The sequence below is a fragment of the Callospermophilus lateralis genome, chromosome 15 (genome assembly GCF_048772815.1).
Source record: "Callospermophilus lateralis isolate mCalLat2 chromosome 15, mCalLat2.hap1, whole genome shotgun sequence".
Classification (NCBI taxonomy): domain Eukaryota; kingdom Metazoa; phylum Chordata; class Mammalia; order Rodentia; family Sciuridae; genus Callospermophilus; species Callospermophilus lateralis.
The window spans coordinates 88,765,530-88,791,347 of NC_135319.1; the positions used below are offsets into that span (position 1 = coordinate 88,765,530).

At 53.1% G+C, this 25,818-nt stretch overlaps 1 protein-coding gene and 1 non-coding gene across 3 annotated transcripts in view; one reads left to right on the forward strand and one right to left on the reverse strand.

Moving 5' to 3' along the window:
- C15H10orf90 (chromosome 15 C10orf90 homolog) overlaps positions 1–25,818 on the reverse strand; it is a 186,541-nt gene that overhangs the window by 107,372 nt on the left and 53,351 nt on the right. The window lies entirely within an intron of this gene.
- LOC143638078 (U6 spliceosomal RNA) lies at positions 25,109–25,212 on the forward strand. Its single transcript, XR_013154537.1, has one exon. It is a non-coding gene; the product is annotated as a U6 spliceosomal RNA (small nuclear RNA).

Here is a 25,818-nt window from a genome sequence, read left to right on the forward strand (position 1 = left end):
CCCAGGTGCCAAATCCAGAAGTGCACTACTGCCAGCCTCCACCTTTAACTCTGCATCGAGGGACTTCCACAGGCAGGAGGCCACGTGAGGACGTGCTCGTCTTCATCAGGAAGGAAGATGGAAACCAGGGCCACCTCCTTCTGACCGGGAATAGGTGTGCTAACCCCCTCGCTGTCCCCGCCTCCTCAAGGCATGTCATTAAGTGTGCAAACAAGGCCCCGAGTGGACTCAGGAACGGTGAGGAGTGAGACCGCAGGCCCGCGGTTTGATCTGTAGACTTCGGAACTCAGAGCAGTCCCTTTGCTGTCCCTGAAAGCGAGGCACTTACAGGAGCATCCCATCTGACACTCAGCAGTCCCCAGGTGGCTTAGGCACTTCAAAGCTCTGTGTCCTTTCAACAAACTGGCAACAGAAAGCAAAGGGATGAGAGAGCGGCCATCTGGGGCCAGCAAACTCCGTCCAGCAGGGAGGCCGAGTCTCCTGGCCTTTGATGTGGCTCCTCGGCCACCTCCTCTAACGCTTCCCAGGCTGACCCCAGCACCCTCCACTTCTCCTTTAGAAACTGAGCAAACAGAGGCTTTCGGAGCCGTGTCCTGTAGTGCAAGCCAGCGCTCCTGAGCAGCGTCCCCACCACTAAGGACACAAACCTCCTTCTCTGCTCATCATGTCATGGTCCAACAGAGCCATTTCCCCCTGCGGCTCTGTGTACTTTCAAACTAGCCTGTGGTCATTAGTTACTAATCCCCACATGGTGCTATGCGTGGCCCAGCCCAGAGCCCGGAGGAGGCTGCGAGTGGGACGCTGGAGCTGGAACAGCTGGGCTAGAACTCTAGCCCTGGCCGCTACGCAGGGATGACCATGGGAGATCATTTGGCCTTGTCCACCTTGGTTTTTTCACCATTTATTTACTTATTCTCAGGGCTGGGGGTTAAAGCCAGGGCCTTGTGCATGCAGGTCGCGTGCTCTGCCTCTGAGCCCCACTCCCAGCCCTGCTTCTTCCCCCTGTTAATATTCCTGCTCGATACCTAAGTGACGGGCTGCCAGCAGATCAAGGGAGCAGCTGTGGTTGGAAGACAGCAGGCTGACCTTGACCTTGTTGTTATTTTTTTAAGTCAACAAATATCCCCAGGGCCTGTCACATGTCAGACCCTGGCCAAATGCTGGAGTGTGTCCTGGGTCCTGTACCACAGGAAGGGCCCTGTCCTTCAGGAGACAGGAAAGAAGGACAAACAGCGCCTTTCAAGTGTCGATACATCCCAGGACGGAACCCCAAGGGCTAAGGGACACTAGGCAGCCCTGCTGCACTGGGCGGCAGTGGAAAGGGGAGAGGGCAGCAGCCACAGGAGAAGGGGAGACATGCCAGGCCCTGGGCAGACCCCATGAAGCCGGACCTGAGACGGGGTTGGTGAGCAGGGGTGGTGGCATCTGAGACCAGAAGTGCAGACCTTTCAAGAAAAGCATCTTTGCAGGTGTGTAGAGAGGGGCCAGTGTGGGCAACGCAGAGGCAGGGAGGCCAGCAAGGAGTCCTGCTTAGGAGGAGGGATGGCAGGACTTAATGATGGAGCATGAGGCGAAGAATGGAAGGGAAGGAGTTTTTAATGGTCTAGATTTCCCACTGAGGCAAAGACTGGGGACTTTAGGGAGCAGCATGGAAACCAGTAGAAATTTCCATTTAGACAGGTCTATGCTGAGACGTGTATTGTCCACCTGAGGACACCCCCCAATGGGACGGTTTCCGTGACTGTGACACAATACCTGAGACAAACAACTTACAGGAGGAAAACCATATGGGATCCTGTTTCAGAGTTTCATGGTCACTTGGCCCCAGTGTCTCTGGCCTGTGGGGAGGAGGACCTCCATGGAGGGGAGGGCACAGCAGAGCCAAGCTCTCTTCCATGGTGACCAGGAAGCAGAGAGAGTGAGGAAGAAAACATGGGGGGGGTGATATTCCCTTAAGGACGTGCCCCAGCAACCTGCTCTTCCAACTAGGCCCCCCTAAAGTTCTTACTACCTCCAGAATTGCAACAGCTGGGGACCAAGTCTTGAGGCCCTCGGGGTCCTTCCAGACCCACGGCATCACAAGTGTGGGGCTCAGAGGCCCTGGGGGGACACACCTGAGGGACCGGGCATGAAGAAGAGTGACACCCCCAGGAAGGGTGGCAGGAAGGTCCAGTCCAGGGCTGCGTCAGCTAAGGGGGGTGATGGGGGAGCAGATGGAAAAGCATGAGCAGGCGCCTAAAGGGGACAGCAGAGGCTCAGCAGCAGGCCACGCAACGGGGGGCCGCAGGCGGCGAGCCGGAGGGATGAGGCCACTGTTGGCCCTGGTGGGGCAAAGCCAGGCTGAGTGGTGAGGAGAGGACAGCGGTGTGCCACCAGGGGAGTGGACAGCCGGGCGGCACCTCAGCGGGGAGCGCCACCAGGAAGGTGCTTCTAAGATGGGGCAGTTTGGGTGCTGAAGGAACGATCCAGGAGAGAAGTAGAAGTGCTGTCCAGAAAGGGGATAAAGCAGGACAGCTGCCACCAGGGAGGGACGGGCAGACGGGGGGACAAGGCCACACCCGGGGACAGCAAACCCGCAGGCGGACTCCATTGCTGCATCACTGACACCACAAACTTGGCCCTAAGCCACACAAGCTGACCCTGGCACAGTTCTCGGGGCAGAGCCAGGCAGGACCCACCCTCGAGGTCCCCAAGGCTAAATGGAGCTGCCAGCCAGAGCGGCCGCTCCCCTGGGGCTCAGGGTGTTGGCAGGTGGGATTCAATTCCTTGTTGTTGTGGGACTGGGTGCCTTTGTCTTACATGCTGTGGGTCAGGGGTCACGTCAGTTCCTAGGGGCCTCAGTCCATAGCCCCTCCATCCTTAGCACCAGCAGAAGAATCCCTCGCACTGAACACTGAACGTCTGTGACCTTAGTTAGGAAGCCACTGGCTCCGCCCAGGGCTCACCTGATTAGCTCAGACCCACCCGGATAATCTTGCTTTTGATTAAATTCAGATTTGATGGATGAATGATTTTACCATGGGAGTGGTATCCCATCGCAGTCACAGGTTCTGCCTCTGCTTAGGAGGAGGTCATCACACAGAGTGTGAGCACTAGAGGGCCAGATCCTTACAATTGGGTGTGTGGAGAATGATAAGAATCTCCACAAGGGGAAAAGGTGGAGAAGGGAGAAGCAAATTCAAAAGCTTTGAGTGGGGAAGACAAGGGCCCCGTGGCCCCCAGTGCCCATTTCTCAGTGCCACATGAGACAAGCTCAACGGCCGAGGAACAGGAGGAAAGGGTACGTGAGGGCGGCAGAGTGAAGAGGAGGAGGTTGGGCCACCCCGAGGCCACATGGGCAGGAGGGGGGGGCAGGCCTGCTGGGTTGGGAATGTGCTAGGCCACCAGCAGGTGCCGGAACAGGTGCATGGCAAAGCCAGCAGGTACCAGCTTCACTCAAAGAGGGCTTTGCAAGAAGGGAGGGGAAAGTCTGAGGGCAGTAGTGGGGGCAGAGGGGCCTGAGGACATCTCTAACTCCAAACATGGCCACCAAGGACGAGTAGCCCAAGGGCACCCTCATGGAGCAGGCATGTGAACCTGCAGCTCCAGGGTCAGGGAACCTGTCCTTAGCACTGTACTGACACCCAAAGAGCAGCCCCTCCTGTGTCCCAACAAATTCCGGCCTCCTGTCTCCACTGGACACTACCAGTCGCCTTCAGCTGTCTTCCAGGGGAGCAGCTCAAGTTCCTCACAACCTGCCAGGTCCAGCTCAGCCCTTCCCAGGTCCTGTCCTCAGGGATCCTGTGGCCTAACAGGGACCAAGTACAGACCATGAGACACAGATAGGGCAAACAGGGGCCTGGACCAGGCAGTGCCACAACCTGTGGGTGTCTGTGGCTAATCTTTGCTAATGAGCATGACAAAATCTTCTCCAACCAAACAGCATTGAAAATGGCTCTTGAAATCATGCCCACTAGATCCAACCCTTGACGTGGCAAAACCAATACAGAAAGAACCCCCAAGTTCCAGAAGTATTTCTGAACCACGAAGAAGGCGAGTATGTATCACCTTCAAGCTTAAAAAGAAAGAGAGAAAGAGAAAGGTAACCTTCTTTTTAGCTGGTGACCCAGCACGTTGTAGGGTGGCTACACTAAATGATTCATTGTAATCCTTGCAAACCAGAGGCAACAGCACGCATCTAAAAGAAATATCTCTTTAAAAATTAAATAAAGCCAAACTCTCCAGGAGGGCTGGTGCTGTCCTCCTGGCCCAGCTCTGCGCTAATCACACTCTCCCACTTCATTGACTCAGGTTGCCACTGCACTCGCTCTCTTCTTTTAATTCCCCCATGCAGCACACTTTATGCCTGCAGACTCAGAAGCTCCTTAGGGCAGGGACTTCATTAAGGTTTGTGTCAATCAGTAGAGAGCCCCGTGCATTTATGCCCGACCTTCCTCTCCTCCTTCACTTCCCGCCCGCCCTGCCTGTTCTTTAAGTTGCAGGAGTCAAATGCATTTAAATGGACCCCAAGAAGTTAATATATTATTACCCCGCTAGCACAGTTTTATTTCATGGTTCCATAATATAATGCTCAATGATTCTTAAGCAATAAAAGGAGTTACTTTAAAACTTAATTAGGAGAATTTAGAGACTGTCTGGGGTTCTTCATGAATTTCTTAAAACTTTGGAATAGTAGACTGATATTCATAAGATTTATCTCCTGGAAATCCCAGAAAGGATTTTTTTTTTTTTTTTACATATTGCAAAATCATTCTCAAGGGTACTGTTTCTTTCAATATCACTGAAGGTAATTTGTGGAAAAGAAATAAAAAACCAAACAAGAATATCACCGTTCCTGTGAGAAGCAAATCCCGTATTTCTGTCCCATTTCTGGGTTCCTGGGAGAGGTCTGTAAGTCTCCTTCCCGTCTCCTTGGACCCACTGTACCTGGCTACACTTAGCCTCTGCCATGCTTCCAGGATCCACCACAGTCCCGCACAAACGTGATCACTCACACTCTGAGTCCTAACAGAAGGTTCTCCAAGATGCATCTCCCCCAGGCTCCCTGCAGCTTGGCCCCAGCAGCCACTTCCCTCCCTTCCCCTGGTCCACCCAAGCCCTTCCCAGGCCCAGGACTTTATCTATTTCCCTTAGAATAGATGCACTTGCCAGCCAGAGATTGGGAGGGAAATAAAAGTTGGGTTTGGTACCAGTTCATCCCTGTGCAGCAATTAGAAGGGACAGTCAGCCGAGCAGAGGAATTCAGACACTGACCTTGGCCCTTCTGGGGACATTGGCACTTCTTTATAAGTGAGCAATCCCTTTCCACAGAGAGGAATCCTACACTGGAATCTCATGGCAGGCCAAGGGGCAGGTGGGACTCACCAGGGCATCGGAGGACTGACCTGGAGCAGATGATGGGACTCACCTAGGACCCCTGCAGTCAGGAGCCTGGTGAGCCACAAAGCTCCAGTCCTCCAGGAGTCTGACACTAGGGAGGAGAGGAAGAAGGAGGCCCAGTGAATAATGAATGGCTTCCACCTCCCACTCTCAGCATTCCATTCAAAGGAGCCAGGGCTTCCTGGGGTGAGTACTTACTGCCTCAGGGACCATCCTGGAAGACCTGGGAAGGCGGGGCCTCCGCCCCTTTGCAGGATTGACCCTCCCCGGGACACCTGGCAAGGTGAATGCCCACCACAGGCCTCTAGCTAGCAGAGGCAAAGGGGTACCAACCACACACCACCACGTGGTGTGCGCGTGGCCCGGGCCTGTAGCTTCCTCAGAAAGCCATTGCCAGGTCCCTGCTGCAAGTCCCGCTGACGGGCAGACTCACAGCCTTCCAGGGAGGAAAGCCCTGACCTGGCGCGGGTTCTGGGTGCTCAGAAGCCTGAGCTGCAGAAACGACCCCGTAACCCCAACACCATCCTTGTAGGGCCCAGCCCAGCCTCTGTGGGTTTCCAGCCTCCAAGCTCTTCAGGAGCCTCTGCCTGGGGGTGCTCTGGAGCTTCCTGTCTCCAGGGAAGGGGGTCCCCCGCTTTCTAGGACCCCGGCCCAGCCCAGTCAGCACTGCTGTCCCTCATCTACTCCAGACCGCACCATCCTGAGGCAAGGAGTCACACTGAAACTGTTTCATAAGCCCAAAAAAACTCTCAACTTTGCCTTTTTTATCCTAATAAACAGTGTTCCTATTGTGAGGTTTGTTGGTGAATAAGGGAAGGTTCCCTCTGAGGCCCAGGAAGGAGAGGGAGATGCCATCTACAACCACCTTGATAAGACAGGAAGAGGAGACCAAGGCAGCAGCACTCGGAAAAAAGGTACAAAAGGCTCATTTTTTAGAGATGACTTGATTATGTGTATGGAAAACATAAATGAACTTAAAAAGTAGTGAGATTATAAGTAAACAAGAAGTTTCTGGGTATAAGAAAGCAGGATACAAATTTAATTCTATTTAATTTACTATCAATAAATAAAAAAAAAAAAATTTAAAGAATGATTTCTAATAGCACCGTAGAATCAAAAATCTAGGAATAAATCTAACAGAATCTACACAAGATATCTTGGGTAATTTTAATTATTGAGATCAAGAAGACAAATAATGGAGGGAGATAGAGAAGAACCTATATTTTAATGATGTTAATTTCCCCCAAAATTAACCCACAAATTAATATGCCAGCAAAATTCTAGCACAATTTTTTGACAAACTGAATCTAAGTTTCTTGTAAAACTTAGATTAGAAACTTACAAATCCCAGACAAGTTTGAAGAGCAGAGATGGAGGATTTACACTAACAAATATTAATTCATACTAAAGTCACAAAATTCAAGCCAGTATGGTGCTGTGGGAGGAGGGGGGAATGGCAGGAAATATGAGAAGGGTCCAGGAGCAGATGGTCCCCACGTCACGGCCCTCACCATTCACAAAAGCCAATTCCTGATGGACAGATCTTAAGGTAAAAGATTATATAAACAAATAAGTTTCCAGGAGAAAACTAAAACAATGGCCTCTTTACAATCCTGAAGTAAGCAAAATGTCATAAGAGAAAATAATCACCACCTTCATGAAGCATGAAAGATTAATAAATTGGACCTTGTTAAGAGCTCTGGAAAGAAAGAGACCTTTAAGGAAGTAAAAATGCAGTCCACACTGTGGGGAAAGATATCTATAGTATGTATATCTAGGAAAGAATTTGCACCCAGGAAATAGAAAGAAGTCCTACAAATTAGTTAGAAAAAGACAACACAATTCTAAATGGGCCAAGGACCTAAACAGACTTTACACAAGAGATATCCCAGTGGCTAATAATGGAAATGTGTTCGTCCTCATTAATCATCAGGGAAAGGCTCATTAAGACCAGGCGGAGAAGCCACTTTGCACCCATCAGAAGGGCTAAAGTCAAACAGCTGGGCAATGCCTGGTGTTGGCAAGGAGACGGAGCCACTGGAATCCTCACATGGTGCTGCTGGGAGTGTGAGTGAAATCCTGTCATAGAATTATCTGGAATGCTCTGTGACCCAGCAACTGGCTCCTAGGCACCAACTCAACAGAAAGGCTTGCCCGAAGACATATGTAAGAAAGTTCACAGCTTTGTACTGTTGTCCTGGAAATGGTTCAAATGCCCAGCAACGATAAATAAATTCTACATTTGCGCAAAGAAATTCTGCTTAGCAATGCGAATAAACGAACCAAAGTAACGTAAGCCTCTCACAGTCATAATGTGTGTGAAGGAAGCCAAAGGCAATACAACAACAACAAAAAACGTGTTGCATGATTCTATCACAAAATACCAACTGGGCCAACAGTCTGACCAGGAGAGAGTGACTGGAAAGAGATGCAGAGGAACTGTCTAGGTGCTGGTCATATTTTCCTTCTGAGTCCTGGTCGCATAGGTGTGGCCACGTGAAAATTCATGGAACTGTGTGCTATGTGCATTGTCCTATATAGATACTACACTTCAGTTTAAAAATCAGCTCTGCTCCTCCACACAGGTGTTAGGTGCTATTTGCCAAAGGGAAAGTGCACACACCTTATCCTTCTCTCAACAGAAGCACAGGCCACCAGGTCAGACTTATCAACACGCACACATGGGTGTTTTGGTGAGATTTCTTTCTGGAAAGGGTTCACAAATCTACATTTTTTTGATGCAATTTCTCACCGACCATATTTTATCAAACTCTGTCCAAATCAAAGCTGATTGAAACTTATAAAAAGTTTACCATGCATATATTACTCAAGGCTAGAGAAAAGACTTCAAAAACAAAAAGCACAAGTTTTCAGGAGCAGTCTCTGATTGAGATATCCACCATCATGATGTAACATTATATTGAGAAATATCTCATGTATAAACACATGTTGGTAAAGCAACAAAAAACCTCTGCTTCTTACTGAGCACTGTTGTGGCTGGTTTTCACCCTCGGTGCAGAGATTATTATCTCTGTTTTATAGGTGGAAAGCTGGCAGTCAAGCAATGGGTTCAGAAGCACAAATCCCTTCTAGGAAGCTGAGGGACAGGCCCTCTCAGAGGCCCCTGGGATGGTCTTACCCACAGGGTGAGCTATGGTCTTGGTGTGGAGGTGCCTCTCCTGGCCATGGGTTTCCTAAGGGGGCCCCTGTCGGTGAGAATGCTTCTGTTTCATGGCAGTCTCTGGAAGGGGACGAGAAATCTGTCCAGTGGGTGAGGTGGGCGCAGTAAAGACCAACCAACACGAGAGGGAAGGAGGCTTGAGGATTCTGGCTGCCCTGGCCTTGGGCTCTCTTTCTGAAACTTGGACCTTGTGTGATCTGGATCTTTTCCAAAGCTAAATTGGTTTCTCCCGCCACCATGGGGGAGCCACTAAGACCCGCTTTTCCTCTGCTCCTCCTTGGCAAAAACAAGTGTGCGTGTGCCTGCACTGTGTGTGCCGTGTGCCAGCAAGAGTGTGTGCAACATGTGGGCAGTGTGTGTACGTATGCATGTACATACCTGTGCCTGTTTGTGCAAGTGTGGGGAGTGTATATGTGTGTGAGTGTGCGGGTGCATGTTTTCTGGACAGATTTCTGTCTTTCCTTCCCTCAATGCGTCTCTCCCTCTGCCCCCAACAGGTGGCTAGTGACACTGTCGGTTTTCTCCTGTGTTCCTGGCCTGTTTTTTAGCAGTTGTGATTGACATTCACAGTTGCTACATGAAGCATTAATTTACCTTCACAAGGGAGAACTGCAGGTGTCCAACCAGAGAGCATGCACACAACTTGTCTGAGCAACAATCTCTTAGAGTAGTAGCTGTGCAGAGTGGAGACCCTGGGAACATGCATGGTTCCCTGCTGTTTGCTGAGCCAGGGCCTCAGCGATCCCAGATCTCTTATGCCTCTGCCTCACATGGCCCCTTTGCAAAACAGGACTAACAGGAACATTCATGCTGGGCCTTTTGTTCTGAAGAACTCAAGGGAGTTGCAAGAAAAAGCCACATTAGAGGGGGAATGGCAGCTCCGGAGTTGGACTAGCAAGCGGGAGCCAGGGGACAAGGGATGATCTGGCCCTGGGACCATTCTCCTGGGTTGGGATAGCCAGGAGAGGGCTGTAGAGAGCTTCCAGCTGGCGTGGTCCCCATGCCAGCAGCTCTAGCCATCAGCTTCTGGCCCCCCATCCCTGACAGCTGGGGGCACTCTGTGGGGCAGCCCTCTACCTTCCACCTTTCCACAGCTGCTAGGTAGTGCCCAAGGTGAACTGTTGCCCACATTCACCAGGGCTAAACGTAGAAGCTACACAGGCATCATATACGACCATGTAAATCATGCAGAGCACTGTCTTCTGATTTTTAAATTCTACACTCTCAGTGTAGAATCTCAAAGCAGAAACCAACTGTACTTCCCAGCCTACATTCTGCTGGAAGCAGCCATTGGACTCAGATGCATCCACCAGACATACTCCTGCAGACTGTGATTCAGGAGGAGCCCCAGGAGACCCGGGGCCCCCCTACTGGTGTGCAGAGCAGCAGCACAGGCTCTTAAGGGCAGTGTGATTCTGGAGTCAGCAGCTGTGGTGGAGCAGGGACACTGTCCTGCCAGGACAGAGCAGGAGGATGCAGCAGCCTGCGGGAACGGCGTCCCCCTGGCAGACCCAGCAGCTCCTCAGCCAGGGCCTCCCATGCTAGCCCGGGAACTCCTTCCTGGAGTCAGTCCACAACATCTCCTGGGCCTGCACAGATGCCCTTGACAAAGCCCTTGAACCTGCAGCAGGGGACATCATGCTCTGCAGCTAATCCCCTCGGCCTTCCCTATACAGCCTGCTGATGTGTGCAAAAGGGTTTAAAGACTAGGACTTCAGGAACCAGAAGCACAGGACTGTCTTCCCTGCTCCTCCTCCTCGACCACTGCACATGTTTGATGCCCAGTGTGCAGTCGCCTCCTTCCTCCACTCCCTAAGCGATCCCTTCTGGTTTCCTTTAGGCCCTTCCACAGTCCTCATGGAACCCGTGTGCCCTCGTTAAGCCTCCGTGGTGGGTAGGTGAGCAGGGAACACAGCTGTCCACATCTGCACCTGCTGAGGACACAGCTCTAACCGTGGAGGTGTCTGTGTGATCTTGGAGAAGAGAAGGAGGGAGCTGGCATTTCCAGATTCCCTTGGGTTGCTGAGGGAGGTGGGGCTCTGGTAAACAGATAACCATGCAACTGAAAGAGGAGAGTGCATCTTTCCATTCGGGTCTCTACCTCCTTCTTCCCATTAGGTCTCTTTATAATTATATTTACTTCCTGTTTTCTAATCATGAAAATGACACAATCCCGAGGCACAAGCAATAGCCTGTGTTACCTCCAAGCCATCGCAGGCTCAGCCAAAGCCTCCCACTGAAAGGTGTACTGGACTATTCACACCTTGAAAATATGTGCCACCACTCACGAGGAGGACGGTGCATCACAAAATCACAGATCCCGAGAAGGGTCCCCACGACAGTTCAGTCATCCTGCAGAGGGTTTCTCAGCCTCTGTGATGCTGTTGGAATTTGGGGCTGGGTATTTCCCAGCTGGGAGGGACGCCCTGTGCACACAGCATCCCTGTCCTCCATACACCCGTGTGACAACCAGAGATGTCTCCAGACATTGTCACATGGCCCCGGGGGACAAAACCACCTGCAGTTACGAACCAAACCATGACTCAGAGGCAGAAGCACAAACCATTCTGCTGAAACAAATGCAGGAAGCACTTCTGTGAGCGCCCACGCCAACACCGTAGCTCAAGAAAACGCGAGAGTGGGCCACTAAATCTCAGGGTAATTTTCTTTTATCTCTGAATGTTTCCAAGAAGGAAAGTGATTACAAATTCTAATATAAAGAACTCAATAGTCTCTCATCCTCAAAAGTCACCTCTCTCTACTTGGGATTTCATATTGAAAACAGATCCTAGGCTGCTAAAAGATCCCTCATCCAACTTAATATTTCAGGTTTAAAAGCTCTACTTGATATTCTTGAATTTCGAACTGTTTCATATTTATGAGGGTGAACGTTATCAGCTCTCTTCTTCCAATAATCACTTCCTGGCTGCTTCTGCTCAGACTTTAGATGGCAAGGGGCTGTTTTCTCAGTTGGAAGGAGAGGTGCTTGGTCCATGCCTGGCACAGTGGGGCTGCCCGCCCAAGCTGGCTCTGGCCCCAGCTTGCCACAGCTGGTCAGGGTTTCTGTGCTGCCCGTCAGCTCTGCCAGGGCTCAGAGACCACCAGGTCACGTTTTCAGCACCAAACAGGCTTCTTTGAAATGAGAAGTAAAACTGGACGATTCAGAGCCCTCCCATAGAGGGAAAAGAAGTCCAACGATCAGGGCCACCGACGCGCTGATCTGCCGCGTTGCCCAGCACACCCCCCGACAGCTCCCCCTGGAAGTGGGCTCTGGGAGTGTGAGCAGAGCCGTGCGCAGGTTCAGGGTGCATTTCATGGCCTGCGGGAGACCCCGGATGAAGCCAGCCTGCAGCTTCCAGCTCCGGGAGGCACCCTCCTGGAGAGGTCACCCCACATTCTGCCCCTCACCTGGGTGTTGGACAGCACGAGGGACCCATGCTGCCTCCTCCCAGAACACAGCCCACTGGAGAGTGGCCGATGCTTCTGGAACCCAGAGGTCAGGGGTGAGGAAGACCGCTGCTTTTCAGAATTTCAGACTTTTATTCAATGTTAGAAGTTTACCTTATTACTTTTCAGTGATTCGTTACGATTCTCACGGCTGTCTATCTCAATCCCCAAGTAACACCAGGTAGCATGTGTGTGTGTGTGTCCCTTGGGCACGGCTAATAAGCTTTCCCTCCCCCGCCCACACATACACACACAAGGAACCCCCACAGGTTGGTGAATACGGTCTGTGGACCTTGCAGAGACCCTGAAGGGCAGACACGCTGGGGGAGGTGCCTCTCCCTGCACTGTGGGTAGCATGGAGGGGCCCCTGCTGCAGACGGGATCTCAGGCTGGGGACCCAGCTGTTAGGGCAGAGATGGAGGCAGGAATTACTCTAATCCTTGAAGGCAGGATTTGGGTCTTGGAAAAGAACTGGGAGGGCAAAGGACTGAGAGGCAGTGTGTATGGGACAGGTGCAAAAGACTTGGACCACACCAAGGACTGCAGGAACTGGAGAGCAGATGGGAGAGCCCATGGGGTGAGAGCAGAGGGCATTCAGGGCCAGGTCAAGGCACTGGAGCCTGAAGCTGAGAGCTGCCGGTCCTGCAGATGGGCTCGGTAGCCACAGCATCTGTGTCAGCAGCTTCCCCAGGAACTAGACAGAAAGGCAGGTTCTCAGGTGACCCCTCCCCCGCCCCCCCTGCAGCACCACGGTGATTCTGATGCTTGCTAAAGTTCGGACTCGCCACTGTAAGCAAGAAGGAATCCTGAAAATTACCGAGCAGAGAAGCAACTTCACTGGCATAAGAATCCAGGCTGCTTGACCTCTTCCAGATACACACAATGTGACTGGCTAACTCAAAGTTGACATTGTTTCATGTCCTAATTCCAGAACTTTGAAGCCCGTCAGTGAGACTTTAAATATTCAACTGATGGCTTCAGGAACAGTTGTGCTGCTCTGACATTCACAATGTAGAAACAGCCTTCATAGACGGACACCACCCAGGTGTGATGACAAGAGCCACAGGACGCCTGTCCAGGCAGAAAGAGATGAGAGGACGCTGCCTTCCACCCGAACCTCAGCGTCCCTCACGCTGGTGCCACGGGAACTACCAGGGGGTTGCAGAGCCGGGACAGAGGGGGCTGCGAGGCTGACAGGAGAGCCCAGGCAAAACCTCAGAGTGCAACCGGTGCACGCGATGCCGCTGCCAGCCGGCCCAGGGTCATGCCGCTTCAGGTGAGCCTTCGTCACCTCACTTTGTTCACCAAATAACCTGGTGAGAAGCCAGGTCCCCCATCGTCACCCAGCCACTTTGAAAAGACCATCTCCATCCTTCTTGTTCCTGAAGGTCTCAGGTTTCATAGGGTCCCTCAGAATCGGCCTAGAGGACATTTTCTTAATCCCAGAAGTTCCGAGAAAGGAGTCATATCTGGAGGGTCAGAGGCTTGACAGACTTGCTAGGTCCCCGGACAAAAGGGAGGCAGCAGCCAGGAGAGCAATATCTGGGTTTAATGAGAAGAATCTTAAATTTCAAAGAAGCCATGACTGCTTCTCTGTGGCTTCCCGCTTCTCCCTGTCCCCATACCTTGGGTTCTAACCCTGGGGACCAAGGTTCAGCCTGAACAGGTTCTCAGAGACCTCCATAGGTCTCTGCTCCATCCAGAAAGGAGGCAACTGGGTCGTGGGTGTCCGAATGCTGGAGCCCGTCCAAGAGTGACATGATGGCTCCGCGTGCGGGCACGCTGTGGCAAAGCTGGGAAGCCTGCCCACCGGGAGCTCTCAGACCAGCAGTGACAGAATCCAATCTAAGATTTTCGATGGTGTCACAGGCCAGCACTGTCACAGCAGGGACACCTCAGGGCCTCAATCTTCCTGGCCATTTCTATATTTCACTACCTACCTGCATTTTAAAGCATGATGGGACCTGGGCATAAACACCTCTGACTTGGCCCCTCTCCTGATCCTCCGCAATGCCACAGAGGAGGTGGCTTCCATAGTAGGCACGTACTTCTCCAGGTTCTGGAGACTGGCAGCCTAAGGTCAGGGTGCCAGCATGGCTGGGTGTGGTGAGGGCACCTCCTATCTCTCAGATGTGTCCCCAGATGGCAGAGAGATGGAGGGCCCACCCACGTGTGCTCTTCTAACCTAATCACCACCCAGAGGCCCCTTCTTCAGTGCCATCGTCCTGGGGCCTCTCCACATATGAGGTTGCAGGGACGCCTGGCCTACCCTGGTGCCCTGCTGTAGCCCCAGGACGTGAGCTGCAGCTGCTCAGCTGATACAGTCTGACGGTTTGGAGATAATTCAGCAGTTTTGATATCAACTTTGTGTTTTCTCTCTGGTAAAATGATTGGTAGGCTCCGATCATGTCACAGATGGGTGAATAGTGGGCAGTTAGTTAAACTCTGAGCCTGGAGGGCTCCCTATGAAGCCCTGTTGAACTGCAGCCACGACAAGCCTTGCACACTCAACAGGACCCCACCCAGCCTGTGCTCACCCCGAACCCACACTCCTGGGCCCCCCGCAGGTGCCAAGAGGACACGGGGGGCTTTGTGGGTGGGAAGAGGGGGATGTGTGCTTGCTGCCAGACAGCCAGCCACCTGTGGCTACAGGGAAGGGTCCTTCTGGATGATGGGGACCGTGCTGCTTTCATCAGAGGTGTGTTACCTTAGATCTGTTTGTCCCCTACACACTGTGCTCTCTGCTGCCCGTGGTCTGGGCGTTGTGTTTCCAACTCTGCATTCTGTGATGCTGTCATGTCCGCACCCCAGGAGGAGCACGCAGGGAAGAGTCCACTGGAATGTGCAGGGAGGGAGGAAGGGCTGCAGGGCCTCGCCATGAACCATGGAGCAGAGGTCAAGTGGGCAGCGGAGAGCGAGCCACCCACCCGGGGAGACGGCTCGTGGGGCCACAGGAGCCAGAACAACCCACAGCTCCCCAAAAGAGCAGGTGAACATTACCCAAGGATGGGTAATCTCTAGTGCCGAAGGGAAAAGTCCCTCCAGCCGCATCCCTAAGTGACAAGAGCCAGCTGCCACACAACCTGGTTAGAGCTCGTTTCCTGGAGAAGCAAAATGCAGCCCAAACAGAGACCACATGTGTTTCTAGAGCGTGTGTGTAAAGGTGCAGAAAAGCGCTAACAGGAAACGCGTGACCATGTGAGCCGTGATCACCTGGGGAGGGGGGGCAAGCGCAGATGGGGAAGATGGCGCCTGAAGGGTGGGTGTCCTCCTGACGGCTTCGGTCACTTACTGCCATCAGCAGGCACGTCAGGACACCTCACCTGTGCTAGACCCACTCTAGACGCTGCATACGGGCCAGGAAGCAGTGCCTCTGGCTGGGACAGGAGGAGAGAGTGAAGACGTAGTAAGCCAGTCCAGGTAAGGACCACGCTGTGGGCAAAACTGAGGAGAAAACAGCAGGTGGAGCCGGAGAGGACCACGGCAGGAGCAACCAGGGCAGATTCAGAGAAAGAGTGCTCTCAGGGGTCTGCCGGAGCAAAGGTCCTGAGGCAGGGAGGCAGCTGCCTTTGAGGCTGATACGGTCAGAGAGTGATGGACTGAGAGGAGGCGGGACCTCGCAGGCCGCGCAGGGAGCTGGATGTTTCCTTAGTGAAACGGGAAGCCCGGGGGAGGTTAAGGTGGAGGAGAGACGTGACTGGGACATGAGGAAAGAGGACACTGTCTCTTGCTGAGGAAAAGACCGCCTGGTGCAGGGGACTCCAGTGGTCCGCGGAGGGTGGCGTGCTGTGGCAGGGGCAGGGGCACAGAAATGGCCTAAAGAGCTCTTGTTTTCAGGATCTGAAAACAAGGAGGATCTGCCAGGACTTCCAGATGAACTCCGTGGCGTGTGGGAAAGAGAAGGATTGCTGTCCCCACTGGACGAGTCCGCTGGTGGAGGGCGGTTTGTGGTTGGGACTGACTGGAGCGAGGTGGGTGGAGTGTGGGTGAGCCACGCTGGAGAGGGAGAGCGGAAGCCGTGAGCCAGGGGCTGCTTCACACTCGGGGGCAAGAGGTGTTGCCTGGACGGAGAAGTGGGCAGGTAAGTGGGTGGGGCTCACCAACACTCGGCACCTGCAAGGAGGCGCCATCACGGAAGACAGAGAAGGAAAAGGAATAGCAGGTGACGGAGCGGCCCCGGGGGACTGGAGCAGAGGGAGGCTGGGGAGGAAGAAAGAAATCTGCAGATGCTTCTGAGAGAGGGCACGTCTCCTGCCGAGGCGGTCACGGGACCACGCCACTGCCCTCCCTCGTGACCTTGGCCAATTCAGTCTCAGTGGTGGGAAGGACACAGCCCGGATCAGAGCAGACTGAGAAGAGACCGGGTCCTATGTGTGCACTTTAAAGTTTTCCACCAAAGTTCAAAATCTTTGAAAGAACAAAACCATGTGCAGGAAACAGGAAAAATGTTCTGCTCTCTAACAGCCACAGGAGGCTTCCCAGAGCCCTCTGTCCTTGCCCTGGAGCTGGGGGATTCAGCCCTTACTGTGTGTCCACCTGCCCTTAGGTTATCAGTTAGGTTGCAAGAATGCAGAGCCTTTGGAAGCCCAAGAAGATCATTAGACTGTCAGGCCACGTCTCAGAACGCGGGGGGTGGGGGGGATGTCCTAGTTGATACCCATAAAGCTGACCCCTGCTCCTCGTCGATCGATAGATTGGGCTCCCATGGAGACTCAAAATGTGCTTGCATTGCCTTTGGACAATGGTCACCCTCCTGACAAACCCATCGTTTATCTCCCCTGCAAGTGATAGCATCAGAAAAAGAAAATCTAAATCATTCAGCTTTACACGGTGCCCACTTTCAATACTTTAAGTGCTGGAGAGGCGAGAACCACAGGGAGGGACGCTGTGGAATCCCTGGCCACTGACCACCAGAAGCAGCACAGGGTGGATGGGGTGCAGGGAGGGGACTCACTGGCAGAGCAGATCTGGTCTGGACTCAGCTGGAAACTGGAACCTTCCCTGGGCCCCATCTCCCAGCTCCTGCTGTAGGGATTGGATGGATTCTAGGGTAATTAAGTATGAAACCCATTGTTCAAATGAAGCTGTATTGCACAGAACCCAGGAAGGCACAAATAAAAGCAGAGGGTGCGGGTTGGAGAGGGGCTCTGGGACACCTCTGTGCTAGTGTGGCACGTGTACCACGGGTGCCAGGGTCCATCCTGGTGCCTCTCGGTCCCCGAGCTCGGGGGTCTCTATATGTCAGAAAAAATGAACCTCAACCCTTACCCCACACCTAATGCAAATATTGATCTGAAATGGACCATAAACTTAAAATTGCAACTATAAACCTTAAATAATCAGGTAGGAGAAAATCTCCCTACCTGGGGGATGAAAGTCATCGTTGTCAGAATGCCAAAGGAAAAAAACTAATTGGACTTCATCAAAACGGATACGTCTGCTCCTTGAAAGAAACCATTAAGAAAACGAATGAAACATTTGCATTACATATATCTGGCAAAAAAAAAAAAAAATTGCACCATATTATAGAAAGAACTCTGATGACTCATTAAGAAGACAGATCAATTTTAAGAAATGAGTTAAATATTTAAACGCGTCACAAAGAAAGATACGGTAATTACAAATAAGCACGTGAAAAGATGTTCAATATCTCATTCATCAAGGAAATGCACATAAAACCTCAATAAGAGCTCATTAATCACCTACTAAAATGACCCAGACTGAAAACACAGACAACGTGAAGTGCTGACGAGAGCGTGGAGGGGAAACCCAAGCTTTCTTATGTCCTCACTGGGGAAAGTAAGTGAGAGTTCACTTTGGAGAGCATATTGGCAATTTCTCATAAGGTCAAACGTGTTCACCACACCACCCAGCAAATCTACCCCAGCACCCCGTCACCCCAACCTCACCACAAAAGAAAACCCATGTCCACAGGAAGAGTGGAGTGGGAATGTTCATGACTGCGTCAATACAGTAACGAACCATTCACATGATGGACTATTCCTCTAATGTCCCAGGCAGAGGAACAGGCTGCTCACGTAACCCACAGAGTGCTTGGGGACTTGTGTGGCTGGGCCAGAGTGGAGAGGTGTGTGGAGGCTGGAGAGGAGGCCAGCCCTGGTGACACATAGCCCTGTGGACCCGGCTAATAGTCCCGCGTTGTTCTTAGGGCAGCAAAAGGGCAGCGGCTGGCTAACTCGACCATATTTGCATATTTAAGAAAACAGCTGACTGCTGAGCAAAGAGAAAACAAGGAAAGAGAGAGTGGAGGTTGGGGAGGGCTGGGGAGGGAAGTGTGTGCCAGGGAGGGCTTTAGAGTGTGTCAAGGAACTCCATGACCGGTGGCCTTGGGGACGCCGTCCTATCTGTCCCTATGAATTTTCGTCTTCTTAGCAGCTGCTCTTCATTCTGGACTCTGTCACCCATCAAGGAGCACTTCCTTAGGCTTCTGATGGGAATCTACCCCTGTCACCCGAGTCACGGCTCCACATGTTGAAATGAGATGAGGCGACGAGAGCCAGGGAGCTGCCTCCCCACACTGACTAGGAGCAGTGCTCCCACAGCCCACGTGGCTGCACTCCTCCCTCCAGGGATACTGAGAGAGCTGGTCAGGTGCCCCGTGGGCACACCGATGGGCATTGCCCAAACTGCTGCTGTCAGCCATGGGGAAGGAAGAGCAGAGCAATGCCACCTGCTGGCCCCTGGAGAGCTCCAGGGACTAGCTGGGGTCAGCGTCCCTCATCCCCAGCCAGCGGCAGAGCCGGCCCATGCACAGGACACAAGCACCACTCGCCCCTGGCCACCTGGGGCTAGAAGGCCGCCCCCAGCAGAGCCGGCCTTCTGCCGCCCTGGGCAGCGGGCTCCAAATCCAGGTGTGTGAGTCCATCCGTGTGCTTTTCTTGGAAGAGGGGGAGAAACAGCGAGCCCCCTCCCGACACCTTTCTTCTGTTTTCATTTTCTAGATGTCTAATCATCTGACCACGCGGGAATTCACGTCTTTAATCCCCAAAAGGACAGAAAGTGGATATGGGGAGGAAAACGCGCCCTGTCCTCCAGCCAGGCGGCCCAGCGCAGTGTGATTTAAGCACCCATCAGGGCGGTGCCCACCCCCACCTGAGCTCTCCTGGGTTCTCACAGTCCTGTCTCCTCCTCTAGCAGACCTGCCACTGTGCCCCTCTTTCAGCACCGGGTCACCGGCTCAGCTGGTGAGTGGTCCTTGGGAGGGAAGCAGTCACCAGCTCCAGGGTGTGCCTGTTCTCGGTGGCATTTCTCAGGCGGTTTTAAGCAGACTGTCAAAACTGAGTGAAATGAGGGAGCTTGCTGGGACACGTTCCCCTCTCTGGCATAGGATGGGTGAGACCTGGGGGATCAAACCTCTGGGTTTTTCTTTCTTCTTTCCCCTCCCTCCTTTCTTCTCTTCCTTTCTCTTTTTTGCTTCCTTCCCTCTCTCTCCATCTCCTCCCTCCCCACTGCCTTCTCTCTTCCACACACACAGGAAGGATCTGCTGGTCCAGGAGGTCACCTGTCAGCTGGCTCCCCTTCCGGCACACCTTCCTGTGAGTATCCGTGCTGCAAACCCCTCACTTCCATAATCGAGAAACCTGAACGCATTCTGCCGGGGACACAGCCTCGGCTTCAGCCTGCCTGGTGTTCCCCAGTCCTGGCTCTTTCTGGAAAGACCTCCCCTGTGCGGGAAGCGGAGCCCCTCGTGTGCTGGAGGCAAGAACGCGGCCACACTGCAGTTCCACTGTTGAAAGACAAACTTGGCAACCTCCCAGAGTGCTTCACGGATGGAAGGGCAGACCCCAGGAGAGACTGGGGGCAGCGGCTGGGCAGGGCTGGGGCACTCTTCAGAGACCAAGGGACGCCGCTCCCATGTGCCTGCCCCAAGCCTGGTCGGTTTTGAAGTGTTTCACCCAGAGCAGCACACACAATTAGGTGGATTAGACAAATTGGTAACAAGGGATTTGGACACTAATCCCTGACAATTGTTAATATTAATTAAAGTGCTTCCTCCTCTCATTACGCAGCAAACACTATTTCACTAAGGGAAGGGAAGAGAGGGCACTTTGGTGGGTGGCGTTTGGTTTTTGGTCTCCTGCAGGAAGGTACTGGGTTGGTAGGAGACCACCTTTGACCCTGTGAAGCCAGGAGGAGGCGAGCAAGCCCTGCTCTTCCCTCCGCTTCGTCAGCCGCTGTCCTCCCTGGCACACGGTAAGTTCTAAGACGTAGATATCTGTCTTTCTCTCAAGAATGTTATTATAGGCCACTGCAGTTAAGTGACTTAGGCAGAGAGGGTTCAGTAAGGTGGACAGGCTCCTGTGCATGTGTGTGCATGTGTGTGCATGTGTGTGTGCAGGTGGTGCTTGGCCAAGAGGCCTCCAGGAGGCCCACGGGCTGGGACAGCAGCTGAGCCCCGTTGCCCAGGCTGCACAGGTCTGGCTGCCGGGAGAAGTTACTGAAAGCCTCCGGGGCAAGGGTGCCATGGGTTCTCTTGGCCAGTCAAATGGAAACGTCCCTGCACCTGCCGTGTGCAGAAGCCTTGCTGTGTGCAGAGAGGAGGGTCTCAGGGACAAACACAGGCTGCGAGAAGGTCAGGGTAACCCACGGCTGAGCAAGTGAAGCCAACCACAAGCAACACTCGGGAGCTTCACAGAGGAGCAGCCCCAGCCCCGCCGCAGAGCCAGGGCTCTTCAAACTGCACTGAAGACACCTATGCCCTTTCCGCTCAGGAAATTCTGATTGGATGGAAACTTCTGATTGCACTACAGACCTAGCTGCACCAAGACGGAATGTGTGTGTGCACATGTGTGTGTGTGCTCTCAGGCATCTGTATGGGCATGTGTGTGCAGAGCATGCATGTGTGTGCAAGTACATTCCACAGAATGATAAGACAGAAGAGAGGGCCTGTGTGTGTGTGTGTGTGTGTGTGTGTGTGTGTGTGTGTGTGAGATGGAGCTGGGAGGCAGAGAGACAGAGGCTGTTTCCCCGGACATGTGTGTATATGTGTGTGTGTGTACATGTGTGTGAGTTTCCTCAGGAATGTGTGTGTATACATGCCTGCACCCTCGCAGGTGTGTGTGTTTGCATGCCCGTGCAGGCATGAGAGTATGTGTGGAGGTGGGTGCTTCCCCAGGTGCACATGTGTGGGGTCTCCTCAGGCACAGGTTTGAGTGAGGGCAGCTTTACTTTGATTAAGGGACACCAGGACAGGACTGTGTTTTCTTAATCTTTCCCAGAGTGCCTTATGTGATGCTTCACCTCAAACAACCACTTTTCCAGCCTCTGGTTGCTTTTTGGTACTTAAGCACCGATTATCTCACTCGACTTACGTGGCTTACATTACTTTACTTGAATAAGGTGACTTCTCTGGTGACACCCCAGAATTCAGGTACCAGATGAGGTCTCTTGCTCATCTGGTATCAGATGAGGTACCAGAAGGGACGCTGCTGCTCCAGGACCCGGGCATAGCTCTCCGTGCTCAGCTCAGTTGCCCCCACGCTCACTCTCTAGCCTGGACCCCAAAGAACCCCAAGTCACCTTCCTGGAATGACGGATCCAGGCTGAGACCCAGGATGCTGAGGTCACGTGGCCCGTCACCCGTGGGTGTGGCATTCCTTGCGCTTGCTGGCGTGCTAGGGAGCAGGCCAGCACAGGAGGCTCTGCCCTGACCACTCGCTCATCTGCTGCTGACTCAACTCCAAGTGCTGCCCAGGGCTGGGAGGTCGACCGCCGCCAGGCCAGAGCCTCCCTAGGAAAGGGCGGGGACGTTCAAGCAGCCACTCTCCACCTGCTGTGGGAGGGTCCTCTTGAAGCCAGCTCCTCCCGAGGGGGCCCGGGATCCAGCTCCAGGAAGAGGGTTCCTCAACCCTCTGCTCATTCTTCAGTGCGAGCCCTTCTGAAGAATCCCGTCTCCAAACAGAGACGTGGTGTGATCTGAACACCTCTTCCTGGGCTGTGAGCTACAGTTGGGGTGCTGGGTGCCACCAGGAGATTCTTCCCTTAACCAGGGGAAGCCGCCCCAACAGGGCCGCTGTGAGTCTAGGGACAGGGTTCCAGTCACTGATGCTGGCAATGGGGGGGGGGGGTGCTATGGCTCTGAGTGTCCAAGGAAACCTTACCTCACTCCCACAGGGAGAGGGGAGATTCACGGAGACCCCACGATCACCCAGCTGGGAAGGGGCTCAGCCTGGATCTGCACAGCTAAGCCCAGTCCTCTGGGAACACCTCAGGGCCCAGAGCACCCAGCCCTTAGATGAGAGCCGTGCGTGCCCAGGGACACTCAGAGCAGGGGCTGCATTTCTCACCTGCACAGAGCCCACATCAACAAAAGTGTTTGAAATGCGGTCTGCAAGTGCAAACGTCCCTGGTAGAGGCGACTGAACTTAACAGCAGGACAGGCCTTCTGAGCGACAATGTGTCACAGCTAGCTTGCGGGGTCTTGGTTGTCCTTAGTTCCGCAAAGAGAAATAATGAGGCAGGGGGGCCGGTCTCTGCCTTGATGAGGCACAGTGGTATCTATTCACCCTGTTGCGGCAATACATCCCTAGAGGGTAGTTTTCAAATACCAGGAAAACACATGGGTGAGGGGAATATGGTGATGCAGTTCCACAGAATGACAAGACAGAAGAGAGGGCCTGAGTGTGTGTGTGTGTGTGTGTGTGTGTGTGTGCGCGCGTGTGTGTGCGCGTGTGTGTGTGTGTGCGCGTGATGGAGCCGGGAGGCAGAGAGACGGAGGTGGGAGGAGAGGGCAGTGGGGAGGGCTCCATCCTGGAGGTGAGACCTGGAAGCCACCCAGGGAGTCCGATGTCACAGGTGAATAGTAAACTGGTGAGCCACTGAAGTCCCCAGGCCTCAGTTTCCTGGGAAAGGGGCTAACGGTTGACCCTGGCTCCCAGGCCAGCGGGGAGACGGAGTGTGTCCGTACATACAGCGCTGAAGACAGCCCGACTCCCCGCCACTCTCAGATGTATCAACCCTTTGTGTCTAGGGAAGGGGTCTCACATAACTTCCAGGCCTAACAGCCCTCCCAGGGGTGTTGCTGAACCAGCAGAAAAGTTAGGATTTGGGGGATGTGGTGCAGGTGAGGAAGGAGCGGCCACCAAAGACAACTTGACTTTGGAGATTGCTGCAGGGTGAGTTCACCCAGAGTGCGCGGGCACAGAGAGGTGCGGGCCGGACCCCCTGGAGAAGGGACGCTGCTGCTACAGGACCCAGGCACAGCTCTCCATGCTCAGCTCCTTCACGCTCCTCCAGAAGCACTGATTTGGAGAAATCATGTGGCCACGAATCCTCTGGTGGCCACCTGAGCCTGACCTTCCACCCGACTGGCCCTGGGAACTTCTGCGTCCCCCGAGCGTCACCTGAGAGCCCTCTCCTAAGCCATGTTCCAGACAAGGAAGGGAGGGAGCCAGGGAGGGAGGCAGGGCCCCCCGGTGATTCCTCCCATGTTTTTGTCTGAGTTGTCTGCCCATCTTGGCTCCTCAATTTCTTTCTCAGACTTGATCTTTGGTTGAAGGAAAAAAAATACGATCCCATATGAATGTGCTTTTCCAAAAGATAGAGTGGAAATCGCTCGAGCTCCCGCACACTAGATGACCCAGGGACCCAGAATCGCACACGTGGGCACTGGGTCTTCCCCGCCCCAGACCACCACCAAAATGGAGGGGATTGTTTCCCTAGGAAGTCACAGACATTGGTTTTTACCACTGCTCTCAACATCCTAAGAGTCAGACAAGCTGAAGCCCCTCTAATAGGCGCAGATCTTACTGGGGTAACAATTTACCAACACTTCCCTGCGAGCTCCACCAGCTTGAGTGTCTATAGCCACGTGGATCTGTTTTAATAAGAGCTGACAGTTTAATCAGGTGAGATGCGGCCCGTGTTCACGATAGAGCACTTTTCCATTAATGGGATTTGGGCCCCGCGTCCCTGCATGGAATGTAGGCATTTCACTCCCTCTGCACTTTCGAACGGGTGCCACACGAGGAAGTCTCAGGAAACAGCTGTAACCAGCTGCAGAAGATAACTACGACAACACAGATCACTCACACCCAGAGAACTCAATCCAAACTGAGAATGTTCCATTTCAGACACACCCGTCCTCTGTGTCTTCAGTCACTCAAGTCACCTAAGGGTCACTTCTAGCCCTGTGAGGAGAGAAACGAAATGTCACTCTGAAAAGGCCTTCCTAGAATTCTAAAGAGAGCCAGAGTTGGACCAAAAGTCATGAATATGAGTGACTGTCCACCCTCCAAGAAGCACACGCTTCAGGGTGACACCCGAAGACCACGTGAAGCTGGTCCCAGTGCTAGCCCAGGACCCTCAGCTGAGAGGCACCAACCTGGGCCCGGGGGCGCTGCAGACCAAAACCCCGCAGGCTGCAGAGTGAGTTCCCCGGGACTGGTGGAGAGGAACTGTCCCCTGTAGAGCCCTGAGGAGGAGGAGCCTATATAAGTAGACCAGGGAAGACATGAAGAAGAGGGGGAAAGATGGGAGAATCCCCCACCTTCAGCCCCGGAGAAGGTGCTGACCATCCCATGAAGCCAAGGAGAAGGGTGCACTCTGAGGTGTCCTGCTGGGGCCTGCTGGGCACCTGTGCTGAGCGATGGAGGTGCTGAGCCGCCCCCAGCGGGGCTGGCACCTGGCACCACCAGACTGGAGGCTCAGCAAGAGCCTTGGATTTGGAAATCGGCACCCCAGAGTGGAGAAGCAACCAGAGGTCTGGGAAAAGCAGCTCCTCACCGATCAGGAGGCCAGAGAGAGGGTCCAGAGGGAGACCTGAAGATAACCAACAGGAACTGGATTTGAGCACTCAGAAAGACCAAAATGTGATCTTCAAATTCAGAAGTCCCGCCCATGAATTGAAGGAGAGGGAGACCCAAATTGGTAACCTTGAAATTAAGTGGACGAAGAGCTTATCCGACACGCAGTTCAGAGACCACACAGCTGATGTCCCAGCATTTTGTGTCCCGGGGACTCAGGCGTGCTCAAGAGTTCAGCCACAGTGTGTGAGCGATTTTCTGCACAGCAGAATACCTGTTGTGACTGCAAGTGTGATGGTGTCCTTTGAGATGTGAAACATTAAGAAGATGAGTAACAGAGCTCGCTTTGGCAGCACATACACTAGAATTGGAATGACACAGAGGACATTAGCAAGGCCCCTGCATGAGGATGACACACCTTCGTGAAGTTTCCATATTTTTACTTTCATGCTAAGTGAAGTAAGCCAACCCCCAAAACCAAAGGCCGAATGTTCTCTCTGATGTGTGGATGCTAACCCACATTCAGGGGAGTGGGGAAAACAGAAGTTCATGGGATTAGACCAAGGGGAAGGAGGGGAAGGGACGGGGGTGGGAATGGGACAGACAGTAGAATGAATCGGACACACTATCCTGTGTTCATATGTGAATCCAGGACCCGTGTAGCTCACATCTCCTACAACCACAGAATGGGAAGTCACACTCCATGTGTGTACAAGTGTCAATGTACATTCTACTGTCATGGATAACTAAAAAGATCAAATCAAAATTTTTTTCAAAGATGAATAATGTCACCCATGTAGACTACAATTTGTATAATAAATCATTTTGATGTTGCAACACGGTGGGAGAAAACAGGTGCGGCCCACTGCCATGGCACCACGGCCAGCGCTGGTCCTCGGGAGTGACAGCCTCCTCCGGCTCTGGAGCAGCAGCCCTGAAGCTCTCTGAACTTCCTGAGAGGTGTCTCGCCTTCCATCCCAGCTCCCTCCAGCCTGGGCCAACCTGCTCAGCACCCCCTGGTTTGTTCTCCTACAAATCCTCTCACTC